Source organism: Aotus nancymaae, unplaced genomic scaffold, assembly GCF_030222135.1.
Source record: "Aotus nancymaae isolate 86718 unplaced genomic scaffold, 86718_ANA_hifiasm-v0.15.2.pri h1tg000275l, whole genome shotgun sequence".
Taxonomy (NCBI): domain Eukaryota; kingdom Metazoa; phylum Chordata; class Mammalia; order Primates; family Aotidae; genus Aotus; species Aotus nancymaae.
This window is the reverse complement of record NW_026988690.1, coordinates 21,242-37,743: the sequence shown is the minus strand read 5'-3', so window position 1 is coordinate 37,743 and position 16,502 is coordinate 21,242. Positions and strand designations below refer to the sequence as shown.

General features: G+C 52.0%; 1 protein-coding gene and 1 pseudogene across 2 annotated transcripts in view; one reads left to right on the top strand and one right to left on the bottom strand.

Moving 5' to 3' along the window:
- Positions 1-6,372, bottom strand: part of LOC135273130 (PI-PLC X domain-containing protein 1-like) — a 36,786-nt gene extending 30,414 nt beyond the window's left edge. For both annotated transcript variants that reach the window (XM_064372057.1, XM_064372056.1), the window contains exons 1-2: positions 1,887-6,372; positions 518-647 (exon numbers count right to left, since the gene is read on the bottom strand). The gene's annotated coding sequence lies outside the window, so the exon portion shown is untranslated. The remainder of the gene's footprint in view (positions 1-517; positions 648-1,886) is intronic.
- LOC105727628 (NUT family member 2G-like) lies at positions 626-8,636 on the top strand (annotated as a pseudogene).
- Positions 8,637-16,502: the final 7,866 nt, after the last annotated feature.

The following is a 16,502-nucleotide window of genomic DNA, read 5'->3' as shown; positions in this document are numbered from 1 at the left end:
AGAGGGGCTGGGTGTGATGGCTCAGGCCTGTAATCCCAGCACTTTGGGAGGCCGACGTGGGTGGATCACGAGGTCAAGAGATCGAGACCATCCTGGTCAACATGGTGAAACCCCGTCTCTACTAAAAATACAAAAAGAAAATTAGCTGGGCATGGTGGCACGTGCCTGTAATCCCAGCTACTCAGGAGGCTGAGGCAGGAGAATTGCCTGAACCCAGGAGGCGGAGGTTGCGCTGAGCCGAGATCATGCCATTGCACTCCAGCCTGGGTAACAAGAGTGAAACTCCATCTCAAAAAAAAAAAAAAAAAAAAAAAAAAAAGTTGCCTAAAGAGGTGCACACAGTCTGCCCTGCTGCCCTCCAGCTGCAAGGGAACCTCAGTTCTTTCCTATTGGCCAGAGCCCTTCACAGAATGTCCCCCACCCCTTCCAGTACCTGCTGCACTGCCCCTCCCCCTCTGCAGAATGTCTGGGGTCCTATGTTCTAAACTGCTTTACTTTCAAATTTTACCAGACCTACCTGAACTCAGGAGAATCTGTTGAGGCAGGTCACTCTCTGGGTCCTGCTCTTGACTTTTCTCACTGTGGAAACTGTCAGACAGCAGTGATCAGCACCCAGCCTGAGGGGATGGCTTCAAATGGAGGTGAGTCTGTAGGGACAGGGGCATTATCCAAGTCTCTGTCACGTTTCAAATCCTTGGGAATTCAAATTTGACACCGCCCCAGGGACAGCTGATAGGGCTAGTGTCGAGGAGGGAGGGAGCACTGGATGTCCCCAAAGACATCACACCTGGAGAGGGCCATGGCACCCTGAGTCTGTGGTTAGGGAGGACGGCTCCTTGGAGGTGGACCAAGATGCCTGGGGGAATACACCGTGTAGGGGAAAGGATGGAGTGGATGTACTGATTCTTTCTAGAGGGGGACGGGTCACGTCACCGTGTGTTTGTAGGGAGTGGTGGGATCGTGTTGTGCCGGTGGCCCAATGAAGATGGCGGGCAAGCCTGAGCCCTGTGTTATGTCTTCGGGCACCTGGACGGTGCCCTTCCATAGTGTTCAGAGGGATTTGGACTGGACTTTTCTAGATCTTAGGGAGGAGTGAGGAGAAGTCGTCTCAGCCAGAGACGACTGTTGGGTGTGATGGCTGTGACAGAGCATGCAGTGACAGCCTCTGGGTGGGCGAGCCTGGGGCTACTGTAACTGCCGCAGCCTCTCAGCTCGCTCCCCAGAGGTGGCTTCTCAGTCAGTTCAGGTAGCTGTTGGCTTTAACAGGGGTGGGGGCAGTGGGGAAGTTCAGGCAACACGGCCTGGGCTTCCCAGGTTGTTCTGAATTGTTCGTCCTTTTGTGGAAGCGCAGGTCTTCAGACCCACTTCCTCTTGTCTGCTAGCTCACGGCCTGTCCTCTGCACTTTGTGTTTCTGTGGAGATCAACAATTTGCCTCTATTCCATGTCTACTACCTCATGAACAGGGGACAGGTGTGGACTCTTGCTGGTTTTCAGTGGAAAGGTCTGGAAAGACTGCTTTCCTTTTCAGTAGAGGAAGGAGAGTAGAACACAAATAGGAAGATGGTCCTCTTATTATTATTATTATTCAAGTTAGGATGTGTGTCCTGACTGATGAGGTGCATGTGCTGTATCCCTGTTCCCCTTGACTGGAGACTGCATGAAGTCCTAGCGAACAGGGATGAGCTCCAGACAACTTTGCCACACCTGGCCTGTGGCCCAAGAACCTCTGGTTCTTGGTTGGTCACTCTATTCAGTTATTGGGAGCTCAAAGGAAAAGGACCAGAGATGGGCTCGTTGTCCCAAGACCTACTATAACATGACCAGCAGCTGTGAAAATCCCCAGACACCTCCCCCCCGCCCCCCCTCCGACAGCCCCACTGCTCACCGCTTGCTGGCTGTGCTCTAATCGTGTGCCGCTCTTGCTGGCTGCGCAATGACAGTATCTCAGGGAACTCCACCACTGCTTCTCAGACCTGCTCCCTGGGAACAGAGCTTCCTGAGTGGCAGCCAGGACCACCGAGCACCGAGGAAAGTGTCGCCTGACTCTGACCCATGTTTAGCACTTGCTGGGCATGGTGCCAGAACCATCACTTGCACACTGGGTGTGATGCGTATGGGTTGTCTTCAGGGTTCACGGGGTGCTGGCTTGGGAGAGATTTCCATCCGGTGGTTGTCTTCCATTGTTTCTTTTTCAAGATGGAGTCTTGCTCTGTCACCCAGGCTAGAATGCAGTGGTGCAATCTGGGTTAACTGCCAGGCTCTCTAGTGAAGGGACCCTCCTATGCAGGAACAGAGCATGCGATGCACATTCAGGGACATTTGCAAGCTGCAGTTTCCCTGTCACATGCCCTCAGCTGTAGGACACCCCTGATTCCCCAGTGACCAGGGTGGACCTGGAGACCCCAGCTCATTCACCTCTTTCCTTTGTCTCCACAGCATGCCCAGAGCTGGAAACGGGTGTGACCGAGAACCCTGGCGCCTCCATGCCAGTGTTCACGGCTCTGTCCTTCGCCACACCTGCTCCTGGCCCAGCAGATGGGCCGCCCCTCGTGACTGCAGTGGTTCCCCCAGGCGGCCCTCCGGTGCTGTCTGCCTTCCCCAGGACCCCTCTGGTGGCAGGACACGATGGCCAAGGCCTGAATTGGGCCGGGGCTTCCAACGTCCTTGTCCAGATGAAGACAGAAGTGGGGCCTGTGAAGGCTCCTCAGGCACAGACCTTGGCCCTACCTCAGGACCCCCTCGTCTGGCGGGCTCCAGGTGCCGTCTGTGAGGGAGTCACATGTCCACCTCCCCGACCACTGGCAGCTGCCCCTGTGGTGCCCGCTATGGCTGCCCACATCATTGGGGTCACCCAGGCCCGTGACGGAGGCTGGTTCCAGGGCCTTCCTCCTCCAGCACCACCACCTGCTCCCCAGCCGGGCCCCATCGTGGCCCCAGGGAATGCTTGTCCATTGTCACAAGGGGCTCATGGAGAGGGCAGCCTGGCTCCCTCCCAGGCCAAGACTCCCCCAGACGACTCCTGCAACCCCCAGAGCGTGTATGAGAACTTCCGACTCTGGCAGCACTACAAGCCCCTGGCCCGGAGGCACCTTCCCCAGAGTCCGGACATGGAAGCGCTTTCCTGTTTCTTCATGTGAGTGTCCTCGGGGCACCGGAGCTCACCCTGCAGCTCACCCATAAAGAGGCTGCTGGATGGACGGGAGGTCACGCTGTTCGGGGGAGCTTGCAGGGTGGTCTTGAAGGCGACGGGTCGAGCTATGGAAGGGCACATTTTCAGGAACATTCATCTGGCTGCCGCTCAGGACAGACTCTCAGGGGCCTCATCTCCCCTGCCCCTCACTGTCCCGTGAGTCCAGCCAATCCTTACTGGGCAGGTATTTGCAGCTTTGCCCTCGATCCCTTCTAGAAAAAGGAACGACGTTGCTTCATTCAGAGGATGGTGAAGAGGTGACTTGAGCTCACACATGAGGCACACAGCACAGTGCCCGGCACATGCTGGGCCACATTACATGATAACTGTTATGATTACTGTCCCTACTGCTATCATTATCAGAACTAGGCTATCTAGGACAGTGTTCCCCAAAGCCACGGGCTCCAGTGATGGCTCTGAGTGCACCACGAGCCCAGCAGCCCAGGGCCATGGACTGTGGTGACTGAGGCAGCAATGCCAGCATCTGAGAGTTTGTCGATTCAGTCCCAGTCGTGCCTCTCTCCATCTTGCAGTGCCTCTGTGACCCTGTGTCCCCCGCTGATGAGCAAACCCGTACTCCACGGGAGCTTGAGCACATCCACCCGGCAACACACTGGCCACTCCTGTAGGCAAGTCCCCTGCCCAGGGTGTAGGTGTAAGGAGGCCCCATCTTTGTCCCAAAAAATCTTGCTGCCCCTGCATCTTGGAACTGGTTGCATTCTCCCTTGGAGCTGAGTCCCGGTGCACTGGGGACCCTGATTCTCGGAGTGGAGTCGCCCCAGGCTCACAGGCTTGGCGTGGAGTGGGCTTGGACACCGCTCTGCTTTGGTTCTGGTTTCTACTCATCTCCAGGACCCCGAGGCTGCGTCCCCAGGGGCCGCCTTGCTCCAGAGTCCCCAGGAAGCTGGTTAAATGCTCAGTCCTGGGGCCCTGGAACCTGCACGTTAACCCTCGCTCCCCGGTCATTCTGTGGGTGCGCTGTCTCAGTCAGCTCGGGCTCTGCCATAACAAATCCTATAGACTGGGTGCTTTATCAGGACACATTCACGTCTCCCACTTCCAGAGGTCGGAAGTCCCAGATCAAGGTGACGGCCGACTGGTGTCCTGGCTGGAGAGGGCTGCCTCTGGCTGTGTCCTCTTGCGGCTGAGAGGGAGAGCCCTGGTGTCTCCTCCTGCCCTTATCGGGGCTCGGATGCCATGACCTGCTCTAACCCTGATTAACTCCAAGAACTGACACACCGGGGCTGAGGGCTTCAGCACAGGAATGCTGGGGACGCTCACATTCCACCCATAGTACTGAGTTCATTTGTCAACACTGTAACACTGAGGACTCGAGGGGCAGTTGGAGAGGCCAGCCGGTGGCTTGTGTTGATGACTGATCTTGGGGACATATCCTGCCCACGTGGGGGAGAACAGGACAGGGACAGATGACAGGACATGTGTGGGGGTGACAGGGGCCGGGTGTTGGGACTGGTGGGCTTAGGATGGAGGGTGGGCTTATGGACTGGGACTGACTGCACCGCCTTACAGCCCAGTTCTCAGATCCCTGGCCCGGCAGAAGCCCACCATGACCCTGGAGGGGGGACTGTGGTGGGCCGTGCGGGAATGGCAGCACACGAGCAACTTTGACCGGATGATCTACTACGAGATGGCGGGTAAGTGAGTCTGGGGTGCAGGGGCAGAGCCCACATGGCAGGGTGACAGAGGGTGACAGAAGCCGGATGGCCATGGTGGCTTCTCAGTGTGGAGCATGAGGAGGGTGTGGACAAACGCAGGCCCTACCGGGCCCCTGGCTCCCTCAGGAAGCTGCTCCTCCCTCCTAGAGTGCTCTGGGGTCTCTATCCTGCCCTGGTGGGAAGCCACGCCCTGCTTGGCCTCGGGCCAACCCCTGCCTGACACTAAGGGTCAGGGAGCGAGCAGCCAGCATCACAGCCCAAAGGAGATCACCGCCAGTTGGGAGGATGGGGAGAAGGGGCGCTGGGGACTATAGACAGAGCGGGGTGCACTCTCTTCCCAGCAGTGGCCACAAGTCGGTTTTCGCCCATCCCAGCCTGGCCAGGATTGGAGAAACCTGCGCTGGGTCAGGGGAGACCTGTGTCCAGGACACCATGAGACCCATCTCTGGCCTGCCTGCCTTTGCTCCTCGTAGTCCCTTCCTTTAAGACAGAAAGACGGCAGCCTCAGGGGAAAGGGGCCCTGTCTTTTGCACCCAGCTTTTGCTTCCTCCCGACCGGGGTCTCCCATGCTTCATCTTCCTGGGTTATCCTTCAGGGACCCACAGTCCCAACCTCAGGACTCATGCAACTGGGCAACATCATGGACGCCTTCTGCCATAAACCCCACCCCTGATGCCCTCCTGGGCCTCGTGGCCCTGACTTAAGTCAGAAAGCCCTGTTGATGCCATGGGCTCTGCAGGGGCCGGGTGAGGGAGGGAGAGCCCAGAACTCTGGGAGTAGTTCCCTCTGGGACTGGGGGACGGGCCCCAGGGAGGGCCTGGACAGCCTGCCTGAGGCATGCCTTCCCATTCCCTGCCATCGGCTGCTGCCTGGTCCTGGGGGCAGAGGGCCTGGACCCTCTCAGCACGGTCTACACCTTCTTCACCCTAGGTTCCTACAGTCTGAGGCTGAGGAGGAGATGCAGATTCAGAAGTCACAGTGGATGAAGGGGCCCCAGTGCCTGCCTCCTCCAGCCCTGCCGAGGCTTGAACCTCAGGGACCGTCGGCCCCTGAGGTGGTCAAGCAGCCAGGTATGGCTTCCCACATTCCCACAGGAGCCACGGCAAAGCCCAGAGAGGCCGAGGGAGGCCACTGTCCCCACACCCCATGCCTCCCTTCAAGAGAGGGATTTGTTCCTTCCAACAAGACAGCTCAGGGGAGCTGGGGGGCTGGGCGGCTCCTGGTCACGAAGTGGGTATTCACCTGGTCAGGTTTCCTAGCTACTCTCTCCCCTCGCCATTCCAAAACTCAACAATCTGCCCAGGAAGCAGGGATGAGCGGGTGGAGTACTCAGCATATCAGTGACTCCAAGCTTCCTCCAAAAGGATGCTGTCCCGTATGTGCCCCTCCTGCGGCGTCTCTTCCAGGGGCGCTGTGGTTCAGGTGGTCCTGACCCAGCTGGGACCCACTTCAGGTCCCTGAGCCCTGCCCTCCCCTGTGTGATGCAGGCAGGAGGAGCAGCCCTCACCATACCCATCCTCCTCCCTCCCTGCCTCAGTGTACCTTCCCAGCAAGGCTGGCCCCAAGGCCCCAACTGCCTGCCTGCCACCACCCAGGCCCCAGCGGCCAGCAGAGACCAAGGCCCCCGAGGAGATTCCCCCTGAAGTGGTGCAGGAGTATATGGACATCATGGAGGAGTTGCTGGGGCCTCCCGCTGGGGCCATGAGGGAGATCGAGGGACAATGGGAAGAGGGCGAAGTGGAGCAGGAAGGGGACGGGATGCTTCTAGACCCAGGCGTCCTGAGCTACGCTGACAATCTGTGTTCCCAGAAAGACTTTGTCACCAAGGTGGGCTAGCCTCAAGTGCTGGGGTCTGCAGAATTCCAGGGGGTGGCACTCGCAGGTCCTTGGAATTAAGCTCTGTTCCTTAGCTCCTCCGCAGTGAAGGGGTGTGTGTGTTGCCATCGATTTGACTGTCTGTGTATGTGATTGTGTCTGTGTCTTTGTGTCTGTGATAGGTTACTCTGTGTCTGTGTGGGTGTGAGTGTGGAGTGTGGAAATTACTTGTGTCCATTTTCCTGTGTCATATGTGTGTCTCTTTGTGTGTCTGTGTGTGGTTTGTGTGTCTCTGTCTGCATGTGTGTACGCTACCAGGTCTGTGGTCTGTGTGTGTAGCTGTGGTCGCCATGATATGAGACAGCTCCAGAAGGGTGGGGACGGGGCGCTCACTGCTTTCTGCATCTCCTCCAGGTGTACTTGGCTCCAGGTTACTCCCTGCCCGGGAAGCTCACACCGTCTCCCTTCTGTTTCCAGGTGGAGGCCGTCATTCACCCCCGATTCCCGGAAGAATTGCTTTCCCCAGATCCACACATGGATTTCTTGGCCCTAAGCCAGGAGCTGGAGCAGGAGGAAGGACTCACCCTTGCCCAGGTAGAGCAGGGAGGGAGGGGAACCCAGGTACCCTGGGGGCAGGAGGGACCCGGCACAGAAGCCCCACCTGATTGTCCACCCCACCCTGCGGGGGATGCTCGGCTTCTTGGGGAGCCACTCCGAGGCGGGGAGGTGCGGGTTCAGATGGAACGGGATGGAGAGGAGCCAGGGAGGGGAGTCAGGATGCAAACTGCAGTGAGGCCCAGCGGGATGCCCAGCGGAGCCACACCCTCTGTCTTTGACAGAAAGCCCAGCTGTCTCAGGCTTCCCTGCCTGCCACCCAAGCGCCTTGGTCTTCACCACCCTGGGCCGTGTTCACACTTGAGGCAGAGCCAGTAAGTGCCCCCTTTACTCCCGCAGGTAGCAGAGAAGCGCCTCCTATCCTTGAAGGAGGAACCGTGTGAGAGGGCAGTCCCTAGTCATGGCACCACCCAGCTGGACTCAATCTCTTCTAAGTCTGCAGCAGGCCAAGGAGCAGAGAGAGATGTGCCTGGCCCCCAGCAAGGGGTCAGCATGGAAACCTGCCCACCCCAGACGGCTGCCCGGGATGCTCAGAGACAAGGCAGTGTGTGCACTGGGATGGCCCGGTCCAAAAACCCTGTTGTGCTTTTGGAGAGGCTGGATTCTCACAGGCTGAGGGCTGCCCGGCCAAACTCTCCTTCCCAGGATCACAGACCCACCCCCCAGAGGGCTTCCCGGGACCCTCAGGGACGAGGCAGGGTGCGTACTGGGATGGTCAGGTCCATAAACCCTGTTGTGGTTTTGGAGAGACTGGACTCCCGCTGGCTGAGGGCTGCCCGGCCAGACTCTCCTCCCCAGGACCATAGACCCACCTGCCCAGGCGTGGGGACCAAGGGCACCTGGGGTCTCCCTGAAGCCTCTCCTGTCAAGGAATCACGCAGGCTGTCTGAGGGGTCAAGTGACGAGGACAGGGAAATCCCTGGCATAGTTTCTGCCGTGGGTACCAACTACAGGCTGCGGGCCTGGAAGCTGTCCCAGAGCCCTGTACCTGCCTCGGGCCTTCTCAGCCTAGAAGGGCGGGAACCCCAGGGAGCTCTTCAGTCCCAATCTGCGAAGAGAAGAGACCTCAGCCCAGCATCCGCTCCTGCCACCAAGTCCAAGAAGCGAGCTCTCTTCAAGAGGCCCATCCCCTGTTCAGATGCCCCATTTAAGGCCTGGACTCAGCATCTCTGGGGCGCAGTCCCTGGCTTGGGGGCTGGGTGGCCCCTCGCAGTCTAAAAAGAGAAAGGGTGACCCCTTGCTCTCTAAGAGGAAGAGAATGCAGCATTGTAGCTAGTAGAGGGACAGGGCAGGCTCTCTGGTGCCAATCCCCAAGGGTGGGGCTCTCAACTCTCGGACCCTCAGGCCATCAGGTGCCTCAAAGCAAAGACTTCTCCCCCAGTGCTGATCTTGCTGGGCCTTAGCTTGATGGGGGAGGGTGGGGGAAGGAAGGGGCAGGAGGGAGGGGAGGGAGAGGGTGGCTGAACCGGAAGGGAGGGTCTAGGGGTAGGGGGTGGGGAGCAATACCTTGGAGGTCTCATGTGTAAATCTGAATAAAGACAGTTGTGTTGGAAATGCTCTCCGGGCTGCTGCCTCTGTCCTCAGGGCTGTGCTGCTCAGTGGAGGGGGTCTGTGAGGGAGTACAGAGGGCCTGGGAGATGCCAGGCACTGGGTACCCACGGGGGCCAGCCCCACACGTTCCTCCAGGCATAGGCTGCCCCTTCAGATGCTCCAGGAACTGACGGATGCTGAGGAGACCCTGATCCCTCCCACCAACCACTCACAAGGCCCCGACTGCTTTAGTTATCAGCATCCCTGGAAAATCCTGGGATGTTGAGAGCTGGCTGGCTCTTGTTCTGCCCCGTGGGAGCTGAGGAGAAGGCAGCTGCCCGCAACGTGGACACGAGGAGAGGCGGTCACTCCTGCTTAACCCTCATCAGGAAGAGCTCAGGCCCTGGGCTGAGGGGAGATGTCGAGGCATCCATCCACACAGGTGTGTTTGGGATACGACGGTGTGTGGGGAGCAGGGGAAGTCCTTCTGCTGGTTTCTGGTCAGGAAAGAATCTTGTCCAACTGGCGGAAGCAGACGCTCCTTGCTGTGGCTGTCACAGGGACTGGCCTCGGGGCACGCGGGGTCCTGCATGGAGGTCCCCACACCTATGATTCCCTTCCCATATGATGATGGAACTCTTGTGTAGAATTGATGCAGACACAGATTTGAACCCAAGAGGTGGATGTTGCAGTGAGCCGGGATAGCACCATTGTACTCAAGCCTGGGCAACAACGGCAAAACTCCACCTCAAAAATAAAAATAAAAATAAATTAGCTGGGCTAATCCCAGCTGCTCGAGAGCCTGAGGCAGGATAATCACTTGAACCTGGGAGGCAGAGGTTGCAGTGAGCCCAGATGGCGCCATTGCACTCCAGCCTGGGCGGCAAGAGCAAAGCTCCTACCAAAAAAACAAAAAGAAAAAAAATAATGATCCAGGCATAGTGGCATGCTCCTGTAGTCCCAGCTACTTGGGAGGCTGAGGCAGGAGAATTGCTTGAACCCGGGAGACGCCCACCATCCCACCCAGCTAATTTTTCGCTATTATTTGTAAACATGGGGTTTCACTACGTTGGCCGGGCTGGTCTCAAACTCCCGATCTCGGGTAATCCACCCGCTTCAGGCTCCCAAAGTGCTGGGATTACAGGCGTGAGCAACCATGCTCAATCCATCTCTTTCAATAAGCTTCTGCACAGCAAAGGAAACAAACGACAGAGCAAAGAGACAACCTGCTGAATGGGAAACGACGTGTGCAAACTGTTCACGACAAAGGACTAAAATCCAGAATACGTAACGAGCTCAAATAACCAACGATGAAAAACAACAAATAATCCCACTAAAAAATGGGCAAAGGACATCAAAAAACATTCAAATGGCCAACTGTTATATGAAAAAATGATCACATCAGTAATCACCAGGTAAGTGCCAATCAAAACTACAACGAGATACCTACCACCTCACCACAGCTAGGATAACTATTCTTAAAAATACAAACAGGGGATGCTGACATGATGCGGAGGAAAGGGAACTCTTACACACTGAGGCGGGACTGGAAATTAGTAACGTCGTTATGAAAACCAGTATGGAGATTTCTCAAAATACTAAAAACAAAACCACTACTTGATCCAGCCATCCCACTACTGGCTATTTAACCAACATAAAAGAAATCGGTATATCAAATCAGTATACACTCACATGTTTATCACAGCGCTATTGACAACAGCAAAGATATGGAATCAACCCAAGTATGCACCAATGAGCAGACAAGGAAAACGTGGCATATATACACGATGGAACGCTATTCAGCCAGAAAAAAACATGAAATCACGTTGTTTGCAGCAACATGGATGAAGCTGCAGGTCATTATGTTAAGTGAAATAAGCCAGGCCAGCCATAGGAAGAAAAACATCACACATTCTCACAAACATGTGGGAGCTAAAAACAACGACGACAACAAAAAAAAAGTTGACCTCATGGAAACAAAGAATACAATGACAGGTATCAGAGGCTGGGAAGGGATGGGGGTGAGGAAGAGAGGCTGGTTAACGGGTACAAACATACAGTTAGAAACAGTAAGTTCTAACGTTCTATAGCAGAGTACGGTCACCATAGTTAGCTCAGGCTTGGAGTGCAGTGGTGCGATGTATTTGAATATGTTAGCAAATACGTATTGTATATTTCAAAGTAGCTAAAAGAGAAGGCTAGAATTGTTACCAGCACACAGAGATGATAAATCTCGGCCAGGCACGGTAGCTCACGCCTGTAATCCCAGCACTTTGGGAAACTGAGGCAGGTGGATCACGAGGTCAGGAGTTCAAGATCAGCCTGGCCAAGATGGTGAAACCCTGTCTCCACTAAAAATACAAAAATTAGCTGGGCATGTTGGCAGGCGACTATGGCTGTTTCAGGAAACATCCATTTACACTGTTTCCTGGATTGCAGGCGTAAAAACATGACTGAAGACATATACCGGCCCTACTGCCTGGACAATTCATAACCGTCGTAACAGTTACCATCTCGCTACTCAGAAGATTATATAGAAGTTGTATTTTTCATGAGACTCTATGACCTACTACCCCTAACTCTGACATACACATATTGTACAACCTTAACATATAATTATCAAATGTGATAACCAACGTTCTGTAAATTACCAGCTATTACCATATTTTGGTGTTTGCCTGTTAACCAAGCTGAGGAGGGAAGGGGGAGGTTGGAAGAAGCCTCATTTCACCTGCCCTTTCCCAAATTGCACTTTGAGAGTGTTCAAAAACTCAGTGTGTCCAGGTCTAAATCTCCAAGTGGGTCTAATTTTCACTGCTTAACAAAAGCGATGTAGAAAGCAATTACTGTAACCTCCATCAATCTTTTCAGATTGCACAGAATTCCCTCCTGAAAATTCCAATAGAAAAAAAGACAGGTATTCCCGTTTTAGTATGTACGTCGTCTTTCACACAAGTCATCGGAGAGTGAAAGCCTTTAAAACACTGAAATGTTCTCGGTATAGCTTTCCGACAAACATGATAAAATAGACAAATAATCCATATTTACCAAGATTAAAAACACTTCCACCACGTATGGAAAATCTCTCCAAAAACACAGAATCGAATTCAAAATTTATAACTAAAAAGAGAGGGATCGATCCAAGATGGCCGGTTAGGAGGAACTCGGGATTGCAGCTCCCAGAGAAAGTGCAGAGGGTGAGTGGACGCCGCATTTCCAGATGGATTTTTACTGCCCACAGACCAGGGGATTCACAGGCGGAGGAGCCCCACGGGTCGCCAGCGCCGCTGGTTTGACCGGCGCGGCCGCTTGACCTGCTCCCTGGGGCAGCGGCTCCATGTGCAGAGTGAGTGAGACTGAGTCCCCTCTAAGCCAGCAAGGGGAGCTGAAACGGGGAGTCAAGCCAGGAGATTCCCGGGCAAAAACGCGCCACGGGAAACACAACTGAACCCGGGATGGTCCAGCTCTGTGGAGGAGGGGCGTCCTCCATTACGGAAACACCCTGCACTTCCCAGGGCAATTTGCAGCAACCAAGGCAACCCGCCACTACAGAGACTCCGTCACTACAGGGGCGGGCCAACATAGCGGAAGCAGTTCTAACTACACCCATATAAACAGGACTGCAGGGAAGTTCACACGGAAGCTGGGCGGAGCCCACAGCAGCTCAGCGAAGCCTCTGCAGGCTGAGTGTGACTAGGCTGCCACCTTGTGGGCAGGAAAAACGGCAGCAAGACAGCGGAAAATCATACAGCCCTAACTCCCCGGGACAGAACACCTGGGGAAAGAAAAAAGGGGTTTATGAGTTCTGCTGCCGCAGACTTAAAATTACCAAAATCAGAAAGACAGCAACTACAAAGTCGATAGGTGGATAAATCCACAAAGATGGGAAGAAACCAGTGCAAAAAGGATGAAAACACCAGAAACCACAACACTTCTCCTCCTCCAAGGGAGCACAACTCCTCACCAGCAAGGGAACAAGACTGGATGGAGAATGAGTGTGATGAAATGACAGAATCAGCTTTCAGAAAGTGGATAATAAGAAACTTTCGCGAGCTAAAAGAACATGTTCGAACCCAATGCAAAGAAACTAAGAACCTTGAAAAAAGACTTGACGAAATGCTAACGAGAATGGACAACTTAGAGAGGAATAGGAGTGAACTGATGGGAGCTGAAAAACACAGCATGAGAACTTCGCGAAGCATGCACAAGTTTCAACAGGCGAATTGACCAAGCAGAAGAAAGGATATCAGAGGTCGAAGATCAACTCGATGAAATAAAACAAGAAGGCAAGATTAGAGAAAACAGCGTAAAAAGGAATGAACAAAGTCAACAAGAAATATGGGACTATGTGAAAAGACCTAATCTACGTTTGATAGGTGTACCTGAATGTGATGAAGAGAATGTATCCAAGCTGGAAAATGCTCTTCAGGATATTATCCAGGAAAACTTCCCCAACCTAGCAAGGCAGGCCAATATTCAAGTCCAGGAAATACAGAGAACACCACAAAGATACATACTCTTCTAGAAGAGCAACCCCAAGGCACATAATCGTCAGATTCACCAGGGTTGAAATGAAGGAGACAATACTAAGGGCAGCCAGAGAGAAAGGTCGGGTTACCCACAAAGGGAAGCCCATCAGACTCACAGCACATCTCTCAGCAGAAACCCTACAGGCCAGAAGAGAGTGGGGGCCGATATTCAACATCCTTAAAGAAAAGAACTTCCAACCCAGAATTTCATATCCAGCCAAACTAAGCTTCCTAAGTGAAGGAAAAATAAAATCCTTTGTGAACAAGCAAGTACTCAGAGATTTCATCACCACCAGACTAGCTTTACAAGAGCTCCTCAAGGAGGCACTACACATAGAAAAGAACAACCAGTACCAGCCACTCCAAAAACACACGAAATGGTAAAGAGCATCAACCAATGGGCAAAACAGCCAGCTAGCATCAAAATGACAGGATCAAATTCACACCTAACACTATTAACCCTAAACGTAAACGGACTAAATGCCCCAATCAAAAGACACAGACTGGCAAATTGGATAAAAAGCCAAAACCCAGCAGTGTGCTGTATCCAGGAAACCCACCTCACATGCAAGGATACACAAAGGCTCAAAATAAAGGGATGGAGGAAGATTTACCAAGCAAATGGAGAGCAAAAAAAAAGCCGGAGTTGCAATTCTCACCTCTGACAAAATAGACTTGAAAGCAACAAAGATCAAAAGAGACAAAGAAGGACATTACATAATGGTAAAAGGATCAATGCAACAAGAAGAGCTAACGATCCTAAATATATATGCAGCTAATACAGGAGCACCCAGATACATAAGGCAAGTTCTTAAAGACTTACAAAGAGATCTAGACTCCCACACAATAATAGTGGGAGACTTCAACACACCATTGTCAATATTAGACAGATCGACGAGACTGAAAATTAACAAGGACATCCAGGGCTTGAACTCAGACTGGAACAAGCAAACCTAATAGACATTTACAGAACTCTCCACCCCAGATCCACAGAATATACATCCTTCTCAGCACCACATCACACCTACTCAAAAACTGACCACATAATTGGAAGTAAATCACTCCTCAGCAAATACAAAAGAACGGAAACCATAACAAACAGTCTCTCGGACCACAGTGCAATCGAGTTAGAACTCAGAATTCAGAAACCAACCCAGAACCGCACAGCCTCATGGAATATCAACAACTTTCTCCTGAATGTTGACTGGATAAACAATGAAATGAAGGCGGAAATAAAGATGCTCTTCGAAACCAACGAGAACGAAGACACCACATACCAGAATCTCTGGGACACATTTAAAGCCGTCTCTAGAGGAAAATATATAGCAATAAGTGCCCACATGAGAAGAAAGGAGAGATCTAAAATTGACACCCTATCGTCAAAATTGAAAGAGCTAGAGGAGCAAGATCAAAAAAACTCAAAACCTAGCAGAAGACAAGAAATAAATAAGATCAGAGCAGAACTGATGGAGATAGAGACACGAAAAACCCTACAAAAAAAATCAATAAATCCAGGAGCTGGTTTCTTGAAAAGATCAACAAAATAGACCAGTAACCAGATTAATAAAAAAAAAAAGAAAAGAGAGAATAACCAAATAGATGCAATAAAAAATGATAAAGGGGATATCACCACAGATGCCACAGAAATTCAAACCATCATCAGAGATTATCACAAACAACTCTATGCACATAAACTAGAAAACCTGGAAGAAATGGATAAATTCCTGGACACTTGCCTCCTCCCAAGCCTAAACCAGGAAGAAGTCGAAACCCTGAATAGACCAATAACAAGGTCGTCTGAAGTCGAGGCAGCAATTAAGAGCCTACCACCCAAAAAACGCCCAGGTCCAGATGGGTTCACAGCCGAATTCTACCAGACATACAAAGAGGAACTGGTACCATTCCTACTGAAACGATTCCAAATAATCCAAAAAGAGGGCATCCTTCCCAAATCATTTTATGAGACCAACATCATCCTGATACCAAAACCCGGCAGAGACTCAACAGGAAAAGGAAACTACAGGCCAATATCCATGATGAGCATAGATGCAAAAATCTTCAATAAAATACCGGCAAGCCGATTGCAACAGCACATCAAAAAGCTTATTCACCATGATCAAGCAGGCTTCATCCCGGGGATGCAAGGCTGGTTTAATATACGCAAGTCTATAAATGTAATTCACCACATAAACAGAACCAAAGACAAAAACCACATGATTATCTCAATTGAGGCAGAGAAGGCCTTCGACAAAATTCAACAGCCCTTCATGCTAAAAACTCTCAATTAACTAGGTATCGACGGAACGTATCTCAAAATAATAAAAGCTATTTACGACAAACCAACAGCCAATATCATACTGAATGGGCAAAAACTGGAAGCATTCCCCTTGAAGTCTGGCACTGGAAAAGGATGCCCTCTCTCACCACTCCTATTCAATATAGTACAGGAAGTTCTAGCCAGAGCAATCAGGCAAGAAAAAGAAATAAAGGGTATTCAATTAGGAAAGGAGGAAGTCAAATTGTCTCTATTTGCAGACGACATGATTGTATACCTAGAAGACCCCGTCATCTCAGCCCAAAATCTCCTGAAACTGATAAGCAACTTCAGCAAAGTCTCAGGATACAAAATCAATGTGCAAAAATCACAGGCATTCCTATACACCAATAACAGACTTAAAGAGAGCCAAATCAAGAACGAACTGCCATTCACAATTGCTACAAAGAGAATAAAATACCTAGGAATACAACTAACAAGGAATGTAAAGGACCTCTTCAAGGAGAACTACAAACCACTGCTCAACGAAATAAGAGAGGACACGAACAGATGGAGAAACATTCCATGTTCATGCTTAGGAAGAATCACTATCGTGAAAATGGCCATACTGCCCAAAGTAATTTACAGATTCAACGCTATCCCCATCAAGCTACCAATGACCTTCTTCGCAGAACTGGAAAAAACCACCTTAAACTTCATATGGAACCAAAAGAGAGCCCGCATGGCCAAGTCAGTTCTAAGCAAAAAAGGACAAAGCGGGAGGCATCACACTACCGGACATCAAACTCTACTACAAGGCTACAGTAATCGAAACAGCATGGTACTGGTACCGAAACAGAGATATAGACCAATGGAACAGAACAGAGGCGTC